Raw genomic sequence first — 20,070 nt, forward strand, 5'->3', positions numbered from 1 at the left:
TTGTAGATTTATGGATGTATTTACCAACGAAATGGCCTACACAACATTTTTATTAAACCTTTCACCTTGTCCATTCTTACATCTAGCCCCAAAACCATTTCACGTGCTCAAATTTTGCCCCCAATGCAATTTTATGTTTAGCAATCCCACTTAGTACTAAAAGTGACACTTGGGTTGTATTGCTAGATAAAATGGGAAGATAATTTCCGTAAAGGAAGCGCTTGACCGGATTCCCTCATAACCGGAGAGGAAAATTAAATGCACATGATCCTCCAAAATTATTTTGACCAATCTGGACCTTGTTTCCATGTGTTTATCTCCATTCGGCACCAAATCTATAGAAAACCCTCGTGAATTATTTATCTTGCACGTTAACTCCTAAACGCTTCACATTTCTCCATAATTCTAATTGAGTTTCAGGCATTGTGAGGATGGCTTCACGAATCAAGGCTTCAACCTTGCCCATAGCCTAGATTTTCCTCTTTAATGTCATTGACCTCATTCAACTAGGAATGAACTACCAAAAGCAATTTACCTAAATGCCATGGAAACGTTATAGAGCCTACAAAACATCTTTGCACTAGAATCTATCAAACATAATCTCTTAAGTACTAGTGGATATATAAGGAAAGTCATTTTTTATTTATTAGTCCCTGCCATCTCGCAATGGCCAGGGACTATAGTAATCGGTTAGCGATGCTATCTCATTAATTCACCTGTTTGTTTTTAGTAACTACCACTTATAAATCAAAGTTTCAAGAGGCATATAGTTTCACCACCTTATTTGGCCTCTTCCTGAGGCGGAGAGGCCAAAATCATATATTATGTGTCCTTAGTTCTGAAATATCATTTTGGATTCAGAAGTTTAAGAAATAATTCTATCTATTAATAGTGGTCAAATTGGCGTATTACCCAATCATGCTTCACTTGTGGCAGCTGTAGATATAGGAGTTATGAAAATACGTCTCAATGGGCAGTGGTCCACTATGGCTATGATGGGCAGTTTCGTCAAGATAGACAGTGATAGAATCGCTATATTGGTAAATAATGTAGAGAGAGATGTTGACATCGATCCCCAAGAAGCACAGGAAAATTTTCGAATAGCTAAAGCTCACTTAGCTCGAGCCGAAGGCAAAAGACAAGCAATTGAGGCTGATTTAGCTCTGAAAAGGGCTAGAACATTATTAGAGGCTATCAATGCTAGCCCCTCTGTCTCTAATTAACATTTTATATAATGATCTGAAAAATGGATTCAATGTTCTGCCTCGATCCAAACACATGGAGTAAAACTTATTAGATACGATTGAAAACTCGATGGCATCTAATAAGTTTACCTACTATTGGATTTGAACCAATGACTCTCGCCGTATGAAAGCGATACTCTAACCACTGAGTTAAGTGGGTCATTTATTCTCATAGGTAGAGTTGGATTTATAAACGATTCTAAATCGAAATCGAATTAAATGTATAGACAATGTATGTGTCCTTGGCACTGATCGAACTTATTGGAACGTATTGGATCATAGTATTGGATCATGAAATATCTACCTTGACATAAAGTGATCCATCTGGTTAGTATAGTAGTGTATCACCAAGACTGGCAAGGAAGGGCTATAGCTCAGCAAAGTAGAGCACCTCGTTTACACGTGCACCAATGGTTTTCGGGAGAGTTTATCGATTCTTCCGATCCACGAAATAGATTCTATGTGAAATAGTCTTACTCTATAAATTTGTTTCTTTGGGGAATAATAGCATGACAAAGATGAAATTCGATCTGATTCGAATTACGGATCTAATTGATATGGTCAATCCCAGCTCTTTTCAATGCCAGGCATAATGAGTATAATACGGGGACCTCAAAATAGATTCTTTTTGCTCCATGAACTTTTAGGTGTATGAAGTGTCATATTTGACTTTTGGAGCGATAGAAGAGACTCTATTTGAGTCAATCTATGCCCGAGCAAGGCAGACCTACGTCAAAGAAACCTTTTGAATAACTTTGGGATTGCTTCTGAAGGGTAAGAATTTGGAGCACACGGAGCCATATTAGTATCTTACCGGAAAGAGGAGAATGGTAGACTAACCGATCTTTCCATCAGTTAATGAAAGAGCCCAATGCGAGAAAGTGCATGTTGGGTTCTTGGAACAGTTCAAATTATTTTGATAATAAGAACTTTGATCTATTCTACCGAGAAGGTCTACGGTTCGAGCCCGTATAGCCCTATACATTCCACTAAGTGATACTATTTATATATATCCCCTCATAGTCTGTCCCTATGACTTGACCTTGAAAATTCTTTCAAATCATATCAATCGCATGTCCTTATCAAGATCTATGGATGGGAACGTTGGACCAGAGCAGGCATATTAGTATTTTGGATCAATCGAGATTGATCCGATACGAGATGATCAAACCTATAAACTATTTTTTTTTTTATTGCTAGTTCTTCGAAAAATTCGAGAGTTATGTGGAATATCATATGTTCCAAGCAATCCATAAAGCAGTCAAAGTATCAATCGGGCATGTGACTTTTAGCTCCATCCAAACGCATCGCATTCCGTTGGGGTTGAACAAAATTTCCGTTCAATCGAAAATCCTGGATGTATCCATCCCTTTGCTAAATATCGGGGCGAAGATCCTGATCAACTAGGATTCTCTACAATAAGTTATGTGCGGTAAATTGAGCCTATTTTTGAACCATAGAAGTGGCAAGTACGATGGATATTTCGAATACCTGGGCAGAGAAATTATCTGGAGTTGATCCATCCTAGCTAAAGGCGAACCTTTGGTTCGTTCTCTTTCTTCACCTAAGATCATCACATGGTTTTTGAGACCCAAGATTTTCATATTGGGACAAACACTCTTCCTTGCCTCTAGTTCCATTCTGGTAACATATCACAAAAATGCAATCTACTGGCTATGCATATTAGATCTACATCTGGACCAACGTTTGCTTTAATCTACCCCACTATTTTATAGAATACATATATTTCATGGAATGCGTTCTTGAACAAACAATGGAATAAAGAAGTCTGTTGGGCTAGGACGAAAGAAAGAAACTATTACCCCTTGTCCTGAAATTATGTGGACAGCGACGCAAAAGAAGTTTCTTTCTGCCCCGTTACAAATAGATCTCTACTCGGCAATAGATCTGTCAGAAATGATTTTATATCATTGTGAGATGAGTGGGCTCATCTCATAACGAACTTATATGTGAAAGATTTGATACGTTCCATGGATCGATTGACGCCTACCAATTCTGTTCGCTTGACCTAAACTTTCAAATGAATTAAGTGAAAGACAACAATCAAATTTATATTTGATTCATCAAATGTTCACTATCTCCGTCGATAGATGAGCCTTTAAATTTGCATCTTTGTCCCATAACCTGCATAATAATATAACAAAGAACTTAAATGTATCCTAACCGTGCATGTAAGATAACAAAATTTTCGAGATTGGAAAACCCTATACCTTCTAATACGAGAAGGAAGGATACAAGTTCAAATGGTCTAGATTCATCGAATCTGAATAAATGATAAGCGAATAGGGTTGAACTTGTCGACACAGCCACAACCTTGATCATTTTAAACGACTCTCCGATCAAATACCCTGCCCAGAGTTGTTCAGATGAACAAGATCTTAGTATCAAGATAAAACATACAATAAATATCGAGATAGATCTCGATCTATTCCATTTACACCGAACCATTTTAATGGTTATGGCCCGTTCGTTACAACTCTAATAAGGTGGGATCTACCGAACCAATGTGCAAAACTGTGTTAGTTGAAAACTAAAATCTAATAGGGAAAAACAATAATTATCGCCCATGAGTGAATAGACAAAGGATCGATGCGAAAGAAGAAAGATTCTTCTTTCACGTTCAAAAGAATGGAGGGAAGATGGGATCGGGATATTTCTCTGGGAGAAATACAAAATACTTCATATTTATCACATATTTGATAATAAGCCATACAACTTGTGCAAGAGTTGAGAGTTAGTCATCGATCTTGCTTTGATCCCCTATTAGAGGTCACCGACCCACATAAGGACAAACGTTAGCTCGTTTTATATTCTTAGAAGAAATGAGTGTAGATAGATAAATTGGTTTTTCGGGGGCGGCCAAGTGGACCAATGCAGTGGATTGTGAATCCACCATGGGTGGGTTCAATTCCCGTCGTTCACCTCATAAAAGAAGATAAAAAAAGGACTGGATCCGAATCCGATTTGTTGTCATTTTCATATTTCGGTGAAAATATTTCTATCTATGTAATAGAAATGGACACCCGAGCCTTTTTTCTTCGTCGGAAACATGAGCCCTTCATCGGACTTGAACCAATGACTTAAGTTACTCTACCGCTGAGTTAAAAGGGCCCCCTCATCATATATGAATGAGTGAGTCTACTATGGTAGATGGAAAACAAATTGGATATGGATGATCCATCTATCTTTACAGATATCAAGTTGAGAACATATATTATAGTAGCTCTTAGGGTATGAAAGGACCTGAACTCAGAAACAAGATTTCGGCAACCCAGGATCTGAACTCAGAAACAAGATTTCGGCAACCCTCGGTGAGCTGGAACAGATACCGAGTTGGGCCATAAGGATCCGCAAACCTTGAAAACAGAGAAATTATGCCATGAGTATATAACCCTTAGCAACCTTATAATTGTACTGTGTAACGTTTAAACTCCCCAAGGAACCTTTGAACATCGTAAATACCTAAAAAAGGGAGGACCAAATCGAATTTCAGACATAAGCCAACAGTGGGAGAAATGAATACAACAACAACAAATCTATTAACTTTAGGTACAATTGGAAAACTCAGAACAACCCTTGAATTCATTATTGACTTAAAGCATAGTCAGAAAACCCTTGCTTCTCCTTGTATGCAAGTATAAAGCACGGCAGCCATGAAATAAATGTAAGAAGATGGATCTTTGCCATTTAGGGGAGCACAATGCCGAATAGGAAAAATTTATATCACACAAAATAGAATAAAGATAAAATCATTTAGTTTCTTTGGATAATAACGAAAGGAGAAACCAAAATCAACGCAGAGTTGTACAAGAGCTTACCTCCTTGTAGGAGAAGTGGGAAATCGCTGAAGTTATAGACAAATCACCAAATTGTAGAGCGACTTCACAGTCGACGACATAATGGAATGAGGGTTTGGACAGAGGGTGGGTATGTCAGTTGCCCTAATCGTAGAGGGATAGATCTGAACCATCCACTAAACCTTCATCTTGTGATGGAGAGCAGACCATTTGTCAGTCGACTGCGACTAATGCTTGTTAGGGCTCGAGAAAGTTCCAAGATCATTTCTTAGCTCTTGTGTAGTCTAATGGTTTCACCAAGTACAAATTCTGTGTAGTCCATGGAAGTTTTACTTTACGAGCTACCTTTGCTTCTATCCCACCGTCTGTAACCTCTGTGGTGGCCTTGCTCCTGCTTCTGGAACTTGCTGCATCTGGTGGAACTACTCGCTTTGATTTTGCACTTGAAATGCCAGGTTGTTTGGTATACCGCTGGTACTTTGTGAGATGGCCACTGCTGGTTCAAGTGGCCTATCCCATTGCCTTCTGAAATAGATCTTTAGTCCCTTGCAAGCTTTGAATCAATCTAACTATCCTCGGGCAACCTTTGAGTAGACCACAGGCGGGTACTGTCGGATAGAAGCCAGCTAGAACACAATCTTTTTCCTGTAACACGTGTAATACATGCGCCATGCTCTCCACATGTGGTACATGCGTCTTGGTGCTCCATGCTCGCTATTACAAAACAATTAAATAAATTTTTGGGCCTACATTAAGTTATCAATGGGCTTAGGTTACTGGTTATGTTTTATTTTTCATATAACATCAACATATCATTCTGATTAATAATTCCATTCACTCGGATCCAGGTTCTGCGAAGACAGATCCAGGTTCTTGCGATTTCGTTGGACCTATTTCCATTTGTTTTCTTTCTGCAACATATCTTATGATATGCTCAATTTCTTTGAATTTTTAGTTTGATGTGAACGATATTCTTTGTGATTGAGTGCTCCTGGACTGACTTGATGTACAGGTGGCATCAGAGTGGAAAAAGTTCGATGCTATGATCTTTACATTTTGTCTTATCAATTGAGTCTAAAGATGGAGTCTTATCAGTTGAGCCTTTTTAGGTTAATTTTTCCGAGTTAATAATGATTAAACATTAAGATTGGACTTTCAAAACTGGACAATTTGTCAAATTTAACAGGTTTAATTATAATTATAATATAAAGATATTTTGTATTTAACAACAAACTACTAAAATTATACATGTACATGTAGTGATCGACTTTCTGCTTGATCATCGAAAATAAAATGTTTTTTAACTTGGACTGGTTTATCGATATGCTCATAAGTAAACAAGCATGCCCCAATGGCTCAATCTCATCTGTTGGGAACATGGGCAATCTCTTCAATCTGGCGATCGTTCAAAGATCGTTTAAACGAGGCAGGTCGGTGCTCCCCCCGAACCGACGGCAAGCAACGAAGCAAGTAATGCTCGTGTTTTTTCTTCGCTCAATAGCAGGGACTTGCTGCTTAGCAGCCTCCCTTGTTTTAATATGTTTATGCCAATAGTTACATCGCGAAAATATCATGATATTATTCTTAGCGGTTGAAGTGTAGATTTTCTATGTCGAGTGAAATGCTAAGAGTCTCTCCATCATGTGGTTATTAAATAGAAAATTCATTTAAAAAAGAAAATTGTTCAATTTCCACGTGTTTGAAGGTTAATAGTGTCATTCAAGTTAGGGTTGTGACCAAATTCTTTACAGCGAATATGACTACAGGTGAAGACAAGTGTAGCAGTAGTTAATTTAGACCTGCGGGGTGCGCTAAACCAGTAACTGTGACTAACTAATTATGGATAATTTCACAGGAGAGAACGCACTAATGATCAGCCAAAAGAGATACTAAGTACTTTTGAGTTTCAGAGGGCTGGATCTGAGTTTTAGTTGAGCAAATCATTTCTGCCACGCTCTGACCAGTTCACGGTTCCATGTCTTCTTCAATAGTCAGTACCAACAAGGAGAGGATATCAGCATGTGAGACATGCGATTCAGCTGTGTCTCAACGGATCTTGGTTAATGCCTAAAACAAACGAAAAACTATTTTAATATATTTGTAATATTACAATTTTTTAAAATTCATTATTATATCTTATATTACAACTAATAATAATATGGTCTACATAATGATGGATTTTAATAACTATGTTAGTTATCTTCAATCAAACTCATACATACAATGGCAAGCAACCACTATTAAGAGTCTATCTATCAATAGGTTTCTGTTGTACAACCACAAACTCAATAACATAGAAGATTATAGCTTTAAATTCCAGCCAAAACTACTTAAGGCTCAATCAATGGCAACCAACCACTATTAAGAGCATAGTTATGATTAGGTTTATGCTGTAGAAGCACAAACTCAATAACATAGACGATCATAATTCCAGCCAAAACCAAGTAATGGTCAATTGTGTGGCATAAAGACACAACTGCCTGGTTAAACTATTGGAAGATCAACTAGAATGATCATTGCAAAACATAAATAACATTAAATATATTGTTACTTCCAAGTTCAAAGAAAAAATATGGTGTGAGAAAGATTTACCAAGTCAAAGAAAATTAAGTTATTATAATAAGTTCATCAACCCCACCTTAGAAGATCAAAAGTATACTAGGTCAAAGAATAAAATTAATTAAAATGAATTCTCATGAAAAGTAGGGCAATGGAATGCCATATATGTGATAATAGGAACATGTAGGATGAAAACCACTTCCTCTTAGAGTGCCGCTACAACAGTTTCACAATCTTTGTTACAATAATGACCTTCCTAGCCTTTTACAATGTCAAAAATTATAGTGACCTCAAAAGGCTTGTCTCCAAGCTTTTTGAGCATAAGAATAAAATATTAAATCAAAATAAATAATTTATGCTGAAGTTAACCATGATCATCACAATGCTATATGGTCATTTATGTTATTGAGTCATTGATGAACCCTCACTGTATGTTACCTACTTGATTAAATTCCAGTACCCTAGCTCATTAATAACCCTATAACATTATATATATTGATAGTTTAACTATATTGTCTTTATGAATATACTGACATTTTATTTGTCATGTCCTGTCCTGTAATTTGATGGGAATGGCAATGTGATGGTGAAATATCAAAGACCTTTGGATAATTGTTGACACAACAACCATTATGGGAATGGCAATGTGATGGTGAAATATCAAAGACCTTTGGATAATTGTTGACACAACAACCATTATGGTGAGACGATCTACCAGTACGTGGAATATTGTTTCTTTAATTTTTAGACGTACTGCCGGAAGGTATCTTTGAAAAATAATCGTGTGCATTTCGACCTTTCGGCTGGCCTTATTGATTTCACGTATCGTTCATTTTCAAATATTAACTATGAGAATACACGCTCACGATTAACAACTATGGTGAACTGTAATGTTATGTATGAAGCACGCTTGTCAATCTTTTATTTTCATGGTTTTACATTATATTATATTATTAATTAGGTTGATAGGAGTGGTTTATATTGGAATTAGTTTTAGGAATTTTTAATCTTTAAAATATGAAAAATTATGGACGGTTAATCTTTAATTTTTAATATGTGATTGATGTGACTTGTATATATATAAATGTGGTAAAATAGGCCTAATATAAAGCTTCTTCAGGGGACTAACCCTCATTTTTAAATAATCTTTAATGTTTTAGTATATTTTTCATTTTATATATAATGCAATAAATGATGGAAAATAGATGGAAAATATTTTCAATAAGTTTTCAATTTCAAAACAAATGAGATAACAAGTGTTTTATTCCAAAATATAAAAATTTACAAACAAGTAGCTCTTGAAGTAAATTTTTTAATTTACCATGGATCTCTAAGAGGAATAAATTGTTTAGATTTTCCAAAAATATGCAAACCATATTTTTAATGTGCTTAAGCAGAGCAATCTTATATTCAAGAAAGTTTGCCATGAGAGTTTTGGAATTTTTAACCTGACTTACATTTTATTAGATACAAATAATTTGTTTCATAAATTTTAACATTTAATTATAAATACTCAATAGTCAAGATTTTGTTTGATAAATTTTAACATTTAATTATAAATACTCAATAGTCAAGATTTTATTTACAGTAAACATATGCATTTTGATTTTCAAAAATAATATTATTATATCATATTTACCATAAATATACTCACAACACGTATTAAACTTGTTTAGCAAGGCAATGTTATATTAAAGAAAATTTACAATAAGGGTTTTGAAAATTTCTAATTTGATATTAATTTTATTCAAATACAAATGAAAAATTATGTTTAATTTTATTTAAATACAAATGAAAATTTATTTATTTATTTTTTTCTGGTTAAAACTATTCTATTATTTACAGGAACAAGAAAGACATTTACATTCACAGAGTCATTTTACCAGAGGCCAAACTGTGGCACTTTGGAATGGGAGAAATCAAAAGGGCAGCCCTCGCAGGGGCTCCACATCTGAGCAAAACAACCCACGTAGGGGCCCTAAACCACAAAAATGCAACCATATCAAACTAGACATCCCGCGCAGGGGCTCTGGACCAAAAGTGTTCATCCCACGCAGGGGCAACAAAAGACCTTCAGCAATATCCCTTTCGGGCAGTACAGACATAGCAAGAATTAAGCCAACATGATATAAACAGAAAGCCAAAACAAGACCTGAGCAGCGCTGGAGGATGTGATGCTGAACAGATGGACAGCTATTCATCCGGCTCCTCCTCGACCACCTTGCACCAGCCATACTTCTCCATTTCCTCTGGAGAAGGATAGGGATCCATGTTGACATTGTCCCCCTTGGATGTCGACACCTCCTGAGGCTGAGGAGGGTTGGAAACATGCTCTAGAGCATGCATCTGGCATTTCCTTGACGTTCTCTGAACTCTCGCCCGGGTGCTTCCCCTTGCTGCTTTGTCCATCGCCATCATCCTGAGATTCCTCAAGGAAGAGAACCGAAATGTGGGCATTGATACGGGGTCTGTCCAGAGAGCTACTAAAGGTAAAAATGGGAGAAACGAAGGTAGGCATAGGTGCTGGGTCAGAATCTGGGCTAATGGAGTCCATGAATTGGCTTGTTTGGAGGGGGTTGGCCTCAGCAATTCGATGGCAATGGCAACGACAACAGTGGGATTGGGATTCTTCGACTCGAGGACGTGAGGACCCTCCCCGGGCAGAACCTCGACGGCTGAGCAAGCGCTGTCGAGGCCTAACCATCTTTGCAAGAGCGTCGGGAGTAAGGAAATAGTGCGGAATAGGATGGCTTTTTAGACTTGAGACTACACCCAACAGACTTGAGACGGCACCCAACCAGCCTTTTAGACTTGAGAGGGCACCCGACAGAGATGGGGATGGCAAGAGCTGTTGCCCGGAGAACCAAAGACCAGGCAAGAGCCTGAACTCCGAAAACCAAATACTGAGCGTGAACCAGCGCATGGCGAGCCGCCACCTTTTTTAACCTCTTCATCACCACCTCGAGCTCTGTTCGCCATAACTGCTCGCTGCAGTCGCTCCAATAACCCGGACAGAGCATTGAATTGCTTCCTCTGTTCACCCATACCTTTATTCCTTGGTGGCGATCCTCGCATTGATTGCCAGCCTTAAGCTTGAGGCAGCACATGGCTAGCATGTGGCTCCTCATTACCACCTGTCGTGTCACCCGCATGTCGTGTCACCCGCATCCGGGATACAAATGAAAATTTATTTTTACTTGACTATTCTTTCAGAAATTTTAATGAAAATTTCTTTTTAATCAACCAGAAATTTTTATTTTTAAGTATAGAAACATAATATTCAGTATTTTGATTAGAAACACAATATTCAATATTTTTCTTACAGTGAACATAGGCATTTTTATTGATATTCATTTTGATTTTCAAAGATAATGTTGTTATATCATAGGTTCAATTTTAATATATATAATATTATAAATTTCATAATCATATAAGATAAAATGTCAATTTTAATGGATATAATAATCTAAATTTCAGAATCATATTAATGGATATAATACTACAAATTTCAGAATCCTGTCGTACAAAATGTCTTTCCATTTTGCTTTTGTAAAAGAGTCCATTGATGCTTGGTGAAGCTCTCTTCATGAAGATATGTTTATTGAAGAATAATTATTAATGTACAATAATTATTAATAGTTAGAAGAGTTTTTATTAGAGAAAGGTAATGAAACCTCAGTGTAGAAAAAGCTTACTTCTCCCGTACGCATTTATGCTGAACGCCAAGTTATCTCTGTAATTGTAATATTGTTGAGCGAAGTTTCTCCCTTACCTATTCCTTACCTTTGCTAAGCCCATGTATCTGGTGTTGTTACTTTCCTATGAAGCTATTTTAAGATATAAATTCATTAATTAAAGAATGTGTAAATAAACTTCAAAATGAACGTATTCAATATTGTGAAACCGTTTCTCAAAAGGTGAATCCTATAAAGGCATATTTTCCATTAGTTTGTTTCATTTCTTTTTGTGAATAAACATTCTCAACGTTTAGATATTAGTGAATATTTAGCTTTGTTAAAAAATAAAAATACTAGTTACAGGATTGGATAATAGAAATATTTATGTGGATGAAGGAAATATTTACTATAATATTGATAAAAGGTTCTTATTTTGGATTTATGTTTAAGTAAAACAAATTTGAGGATCTATGTTTACCTAAAACAAGTTTGAGGAATTGAATGAGTTTGAAAAAACATATAAATAATAATAATATTAAAATTTAAGGATAATAATATTAAAAAAATTTAATATTAATTTTTTTTGGTAGGTAACACCCATTGGGATTTGAACCAGTAACTTATAATAAGAAGTGCATTAACAAGGCATTCATTTATTGTCAATATTAAAATTTAATAATAAATTCAATATTAATATTATTTAATATTTAAATTTTATATAAAAAAAATGATATGCAAACAAGTATATAAATATATAATACAGTGTGAAGTTATAATATTTTGTTATTAATACAGTGGGCATATCATTGCTAAAGTAAATGCATTTTATTAACATTTTAATATTTGGAGCCATTTTCAAAAAGCCTGACACTTATTATGATGAAACCCAAAAGAAAGCATCTTTATTTTCTTACTGTAATAGGGGTTGTATCTTGTTCTGTTGGTTTTAAAGAATAAGAAGATTAAAAGATGTCACATGTTTTATTTTTATTTTTATTTTTTCTTTTCTAAAGAGGATAATAACAAGTTTATAATAATGGAATTTTTTTCCATTTTAAAATACAAATTTGTGATGCAAACCTTACACATGTTTCAAGTGAGTGAGGCAAAAACTTTTTAATTTACTTAATAGATTCAATGATAGTGATAGAAAGAAAATGAACTCATGTAATGACATTAAATTGATGAAATCATGTAATGTCATAAAAGTAAGAAACTCGAATGTGAGATTTAATTAACAACAAATGAAAAGACTACATTTCTAAAATCCATGAAGTTATTACCTTGAAATGACTTCAAATCCTTTCTCATTGCAATTCATCCCTTCTAAGAATTTCTATGTATTGCAATGGGACATAATGTTTTCAACAATCTCACACTCCTCCATCTTCCAAAAAAAATTGTAGATGTGGGAAAAAGTATAAAATTTTGAAAGTCATCATTTCACATAAACCACTAACAATAAAACCCTAAATATATTATAGCCCTAATATTATATAAATCCCTAATATAAACTCTAATATTAATATTAAATCTCTAACATACACCTAATAATTATTAATGTGGTTGATATGGGCATGTGGGCACTATATCAACCACATTTATTGATGTAGTTGTGTTATTTAATAAGTCAGAATATTGATAAAAAATTAAGTACAACTCTCTCCTAAATATCTTTCAATATATATATATATATATATATTAATAAATATACATAATTATATTAATAATATTATAAAATAATTATTATATTATAAATATTATAAACATAGGAGATTGATAAACCCAAGATATTAACATTAAAAATCCAGGCAATTAATATTATAAACACAAGAGATCAATAAACTCAAGAATAATATTATAAAGTCTAGGGATTATAAACCCCACGATTAATATCATAAACCCAAGGAATTAATATTAAACCCTAGGATCAATATTATAAATACTAGGATTAATATTAAAGCCTATGAATATAAACCCTAAGATTAATGTTATAAACTCAATAGACTATAAACATTGCGACAATGTTTGTTAGATTGATTAACATTATAAATACTATGATTAATATTATAAGTTCTAAAATTAATATTGTAAACCATAATATTGTAAATTATACACTCAATGTTAAACCTTAATATTAGAAACCAAATATAAAAAATACCTATTATTATAAACCTAAAATTAAACCCTAGTTTTGTAATCTAATAATATGATGTTGAATAAATTGCAATGTAATGTAACATTGCATTAATGATTGTGAGATTCATTGTTATATTGAGACAATGTTTGTCACAATGCAATAATGGATACATTTTTGTATCATTCCAATGTCACAATATTGAACACCCAAGGGATTAATATTATAAACCAAAGGGATTATTAATATTAATAAATTTGAGGGAATAACATTATAAACCCATGTGATTAATAAACCCAAGGGATTAATATTATAAATTCAATAATACTTGTATACCATTCCAACGTGACAATATTAAGCCCTAGTATAAAAACCAATATAATAAGCACTATAATTAATATTATGAATACTAATATTAAAGCTAATTAGTAGAAATTATAAGCCCCATACAATTAGAAACCCAAATATTATAAAATGTAATATTAAACCCCAATTGCGTAATTTCGCAATGAGACATTCAATAAATTGCAATGCAATGTAATATTATGAGAATGATTGTCAAATTGAGACAATCTTTGTTGCAATTCAATGTTGGATAGATTTTTGTACCATTCCAATCTCACAATATTAATCTCGAATACAAAATCCTAACACTATAAAACTCAATCTAATAAACCCTATGAGTATTATTATAAACCATGAGATTATAAACCCTACATTAATTATATTAAACCATAGGATTTTAAGCCCTAAGATTAATATTATAAACCCAAAGATTAATATTGTTGACACTACCTATACACCATAATCCTCCATTGTCAACTATGGCCATCCAACATGCTTGACTATAGGTCGTTTATAGATAGACCATGATTCTTGAGGTAATTATGTTTCACCATGGTAGTGATGTTGACTATTGTTGACTATGATTCCCACGTTGACTATAATTTACCATTTCAATAATAATCAACCATATTTCACATGTGTTAATGTATAAATACTATAAACCATAACATAGTCAACCACATTTATCCCTTTCTTTTATAATACTAATCTCCTGTGTTTTTAATATTAATCCATTTGATTTATTAATCCCTCTAGTTTATAATATTAATAACAATGATTTATTATTATTAAACTCAGGGGATTAATATTAAAGCATATGATTAATATTAAATCCTAGGAATATAAACCCTAAGATTAATATTATAAACCCAAGGGATTATAAACATTACTAAAATGTTCATTGTCATATTGATTATATTATAAACCCTAATATTATAAGTTATAAACACTAATATTATAAATTATAAACCCAATATTAAATCTTAATATTTTAAACCCAATATTAAAAAGCCTAAAATTATAAACCTATTATTAGATGATGAAAAGAGATCTTGGTTATAGGCCAAAACCCCCTTTCTTAAATAAATCTCAACCCTTGACCTGTGGGTTATAGCCCACAGGCCTTATCGGAAGCGTTCTAGGCTTTGGGCCTTTTATAAACAATGGACTTACATTAAACTAGAGTCATGCCTTTATCGGAGCCTAAACACCCTTCGCAAGCATTACAATATATGTATTAAGCCTTAAAACCCCACGGCCACACATAATACAAATACACGGCAAAACAACATAAAATCCTCCTCCGAAACCTTGGCCGGAACTCAAAATTAATACACTTGCCTTTATAAATATCGGCGGGTCCAACTATCGGCCATGACAATAATCCCTTAATTCTCATTTCCTTTTTCTCCGATGCGAGAGTCGCAATTCGCTATCGCGAGGTCTAAAGTGTTAAAGGACCCGATGCCCCTTTACGTTGCTCCCCTATAACGATATCGGGTCCGGAATATTGGTGGTGTCGTTATCGTGACCTCTCCAGTTTGCGATGCGATGGGTTCTGCAGACCCGATGGCCCTTTATACTCTGCTTTATAATGATTTCGGCTTCGGAATGTCGGAGCTTACACTTCGGTGGTTCCAAAGGCAGCCACTCCTCTACACTCCTCCGATGCGATATTTGGGTCGGACCCGATATCGCATGAATCAATTTAATAAAGTTTCAATTCATGAATAGTGTTCCGCTAAGGAATTATCGTGAATTCTCTATGTAAACAGAGTTATTCACAGGTAGTTTACGCGCACCGATATAATGAAGACGAGCTTTAGTCAAGCATCACTTTAGTACTTCCCTCCTTTAATGGATTCAAAGCTCTCGTTCGATTCTTCTGAATCATTGCAACTCCTCTCCAAGGTTGTTCTGTCTTCCACTTGGATTCAATGTCCACAATGATTCCTCTTAATCACTTCGTTCCCTGTGTCCTGCAGAATTTTTGTCTGCAACCTGCAGAGCCTACGAATTCATAGCAATTTATTCACAAAATACTTCTTAAATACATTGACACAGATACGAAATAACTCAGCATATTTATTAATGGAAAAGCAGGGTTACATTCGAGACTCCTCGGTCTCGCTCACACGCATGCACAGGCACACAGGCCTAAATTTCAATTATGCAAGGCCTCCCTCTCTCACAGGCCTGATTATCAACACTAGTGGCCTTCCTCCTGCCCGTAGGCTTACATATGGTTATATAGAATTGGGATTGGATTACTAATCCCATCCTTTCCCTAAATCATTCAAATAAAAGCTCTAAAGCTCTACATGCAATGCATACATATGACAAAAAGCCTCTTGAGGCTTTATTCCCTATTTTCCCTGTTTTAAAATAGAAAAGCCTCCTTATCACTTAATGGTCCACATCCATTCCTTTTATGCCTAAAAGCTCTCCCTAGTTCCTATGTTCTCATTTATTTATTTTGAGAACATCTAATTAAATCACACTCAAAAGCGTAAATATTAAACTGACTTGGAACTTAGGAAACTAATTCCAAAAATGCATGACCCCCTATGTCTACTATTTACAATGATTTTCATTGGGCTGAATGCTCCTGCATTAGACTCCCAAAGTAGAAAATATTTATGATCTCCTGATCATGTGTCTTCTGGTCTTGGTCTTCCTGGATCCCACACTTTGTTTTGCAAGTCATCATGTGCTATTGCTTGCTGTCTTTCTCCAGGTTTCCAAAGCTTGTTCTGCATCCTGCCTCCAGCTATGCTTTCATACTCTGCTTTTCTCTTTCCTTTGCTGAAATTCTTCTGCTTTCTTGCTATTGTTTGCTGCCTCTGAGACACCTTCATCATTGGTCTTCTGATGCTTTCAATATTTATGTCTAGCTTACTACTGCTGTCCCCAATTTCTGTTAATTCAGTTTCCACCATAGATGTTGCTAACATTGATGTTGTTGTTGTCAATGTTTCCTCAGCTGTCACCTTAGATGTTGCTTCCTCCCAAACTTCCTGTCCCTCTGCAACATTCTTTGGCTCATCACCTGTAACTTTATCTTCAGAAAATAAATTATCATTTAATTCTCTTCCTACAATAACATATCCATTTATCTCTATTTGTATACTAGTAAGAAAAATCAATTTTAACAAACTAGTATCTGCTCCTTTTTCAACTTCAGGCAAATTTATTCTAGTATTTGCAAATTCTTCCTCAGGTTCAAATGTCTCCAGCAAACATTTCAGCCATTTCTTCTCAAGAATTTCATCAATGTGCTATAAATTAGTTCCAGCATAACCTTCGTCTTCCCCTTCGACAATCTTCAGTAATTGTCCATTATCATCTTGATTGATTCTGGCAATCAAATCAAGTTCTTCAAACACTGTAACCTCATCCTCTATTACTGTAGCAGTTCCAAAATTCTGCCCCACAGTTCTCTCTTGCTTATTTAGGCAAGCCAACTCTTTATTGTCACCCATGGAAACAAGTTTCTGCATATGAGACATGACTGTCTCATCTTCTTTCTGCAACAATTATTCTTCCCTCAAGATAATTCCAAGTGATGGACTGTCTTCTACATCACCTGCACTCACAAAACACTTGTTAAAATTAAAAACATAAGGCTGTTGTGCCTTATCTTCTTTTGGCAACAATTCAATTTGTTGCTCTGTTTTCTCCTTCTCCTCTGTCAGCATATCAGCATGCTGATTCGAATTCTCAGCAAAATTCATGAGACTGTCCATTAGTCTCTCTTCCACACCATCTGTTCTAATGATGGCTTCCTGCTCTTGTCCACTGTAGTGAACTTCTTCTCCCTTAACATGTTGTTGATTATCTTCACTTTGAAATTGTTTTCTTTCTATTGCCTCTTTACCATCTTCAAACAATCTCTGCTCAATCTCTTTAATCACATACTCATACTCATTCATGCTGTTTAATGAACCTGCAAACAAATTACTGCATCTTCCTGCTTCCATGCCTTCTTGAGACACATCTTCTTCTTCAGAAGCTATGACTGCAACTTCTGTTCTACTGTCAGGTTCTCTCATCAGTTTCTCTAGCAGTTTAATCTCCTCTTCATACTTAGCAAGCACTTCATCACAATGCTCTTTCCTTCTAGCTTCATCCTTTACATGTTGTGTTACAGTATTAAAACACTGTCTTCCTTTGATCCTTGTAGTCTCAAGGTCTTTCTGTTGTAGCAAATCACTACTTCCCTCATTCAAGAGGTCTTCTCCATCATACTCTGTTCTTCTAGAGTACTCCTCCAGACTTTTGACATCTCTAAAAGACTGTCCATCCTCTTCAAAACACTCTTTTGTTAGTGTTCCTTTTTCCTTTACTAAGTCTTTCCCATAGACTTCCTCTTCCTTAACATCTTTTAGTAGATGTTCTTCTTTCCTACTATTTGTCTCAACGGTTTCCATGGCTATCTTCACTGTGCCTATCATCAGAGTGAATTGATGATCCTTTACTATGTTTTCAGCTAACATAGTCTCTTCCTCAAGTTTTCCTTCAGTCCCTCGCTGTTTATCTCCTCTGAAGATATCTTCAAATGGCTATTTTTCTCCTACAGTATCTGCCATCATACACAAACTATCAGTTTTAAAAATATAAGACCTTATGGTCTCACATGATGGTTCAGCCATCATTCCTCCTTGTTGTTCTAAATCATTCATATGATTCAGAAATTCTTCGATGGTCTCTTCTTCAATCTCATCAAGCCCTTCACTTAGTTGCTTGACATCTTCCACCAGCTATATATGAGATCTATCTACCTCATCTTCTTCCATAACAGAGTTTAGATTCTGCTAGTCTTTTTCCTTCTTCATGACAATATCAGTCAATTGTCTTTCAGCTACAAACATACACAAATTGTTAGATTTAAAACTATGTGACTCTTCGGTCTTACTTGAAGTTTCAGTCTTCAAGTCTTCATCTTCACTATCTCCCAGAAATTCTCCTTGTTCTGGTTCACAAATGGATTCTTCCATTTCAACTTCCTTGAGTTTTCCCTTCAACCACTTCACTTCCTTTTGTTGCAACCTTCTCTGCAACTTATGCCACGTTACTGGCTTCTTACTTAAGACCCAACCTAGCTTCTGGCTTTCCTCAAGCATTCTCCTTAATGCATTGAGTTGTTCTTTTAATTCAGCAACCTCTTTGTCAATTTCCTCTTGACTCATCTTCTTGCCATTTACCTTGGCATCCTCTTTCTTATATCCTCTACTGTGGCTTTTCTCTAAACCTCTGCTATGACTATCAGTAGTCATCTTCTTCTCTTCTTTCTTCATGAGCTCCTTTGCAACAAGCCTCTGCAACAGCTAGTCCTCCTGGCTGCAATCTTACCTCACTAAGCTCTCCTCACTTAGTCTTTTGGTAAGTACAGGTCCTTTGTCTGGAACCTCTTCCTGAGCAACACCTTTGCTCCTTCTAGGCTTCTGCAATCTCTCACTCTCTCTTGAGAACACTTCAGTTGTCCTCTCTATCCAATTTCTTATTAGATTCTTCAGGTTCACTGCCACTTCTCTATAAGGGTATTCTCCTTACTATATCTTTAAGAACTCACTTGGTTCTTCTCTCACAACTTCTCTTGCTATCACCTGTGCATTAGCATAAAAACACACATTCTTAATTTAAAATAGAATATAACATATTACCTCTCTTTCAAGATCTCAGCATGATCTTGTTCCACCCATTCTTCTGCACTTTGAATGTCTTGTCCTCTGGTTGGTTTCTCAAGTCCTTTTTCCTTCAAAACTTGCATTAAGCAATCTTGCTTTCTCCTTCCTTTAAGGAATTCTCTATTCCTATTTACTCCAAGCCTCTGCTGGAATTGCTACAATCTCCCACTGTAGTCTTTTATCATTCAGCTCATTGCCTTTTCCTGTGTGCATGTTCCTCTTCAAAGAAATCTTCCCTGCTTTATTTTTGTTCTGACAGTAATGCTGCTTTTACCTCAATCCTTCTCTGATATCAACTTTTCCTTTCTGGAATCCTTCTCCCCGCAGGAAACTTTCCTTGCTCTGATACCACTTGATGAAAAGAGATCTTGGTTATAGGCCAAAACCCCCTTTCTTAAATAAATCTCAACCCTTGACCTGTGGGTTATAGCCCACAGGCCTTATCGGAAGCGTTCTAGGCTTTGAGCCTTTTATAAACAATGGACTTACATTAAACTAGAGCCATGCCTTTATCGGAGCCTAAACACCCTTCGCAAGCATTACAATATATGTATTAAGCCTTAAAACCCCGCGGCCACACATAATACGAATACACGGGAAAAC

This window comes from Pinus tabuliformis, chromosome 2_1, assembly GCF_031772625.1.
Source record: "Pinus tabuliformis cultivar Carrire ecotype Pingquan chromosome 2_1, CPIR1, whole genome shotgun sequence".
NCBI classification, from domain to species: domain Eukaryota; kingdom Viridiplantae; phylum Streptophyta; class Pinopsida; order Pinales; family Pinaceae; genus Pinus; species Pinus tabuliformis.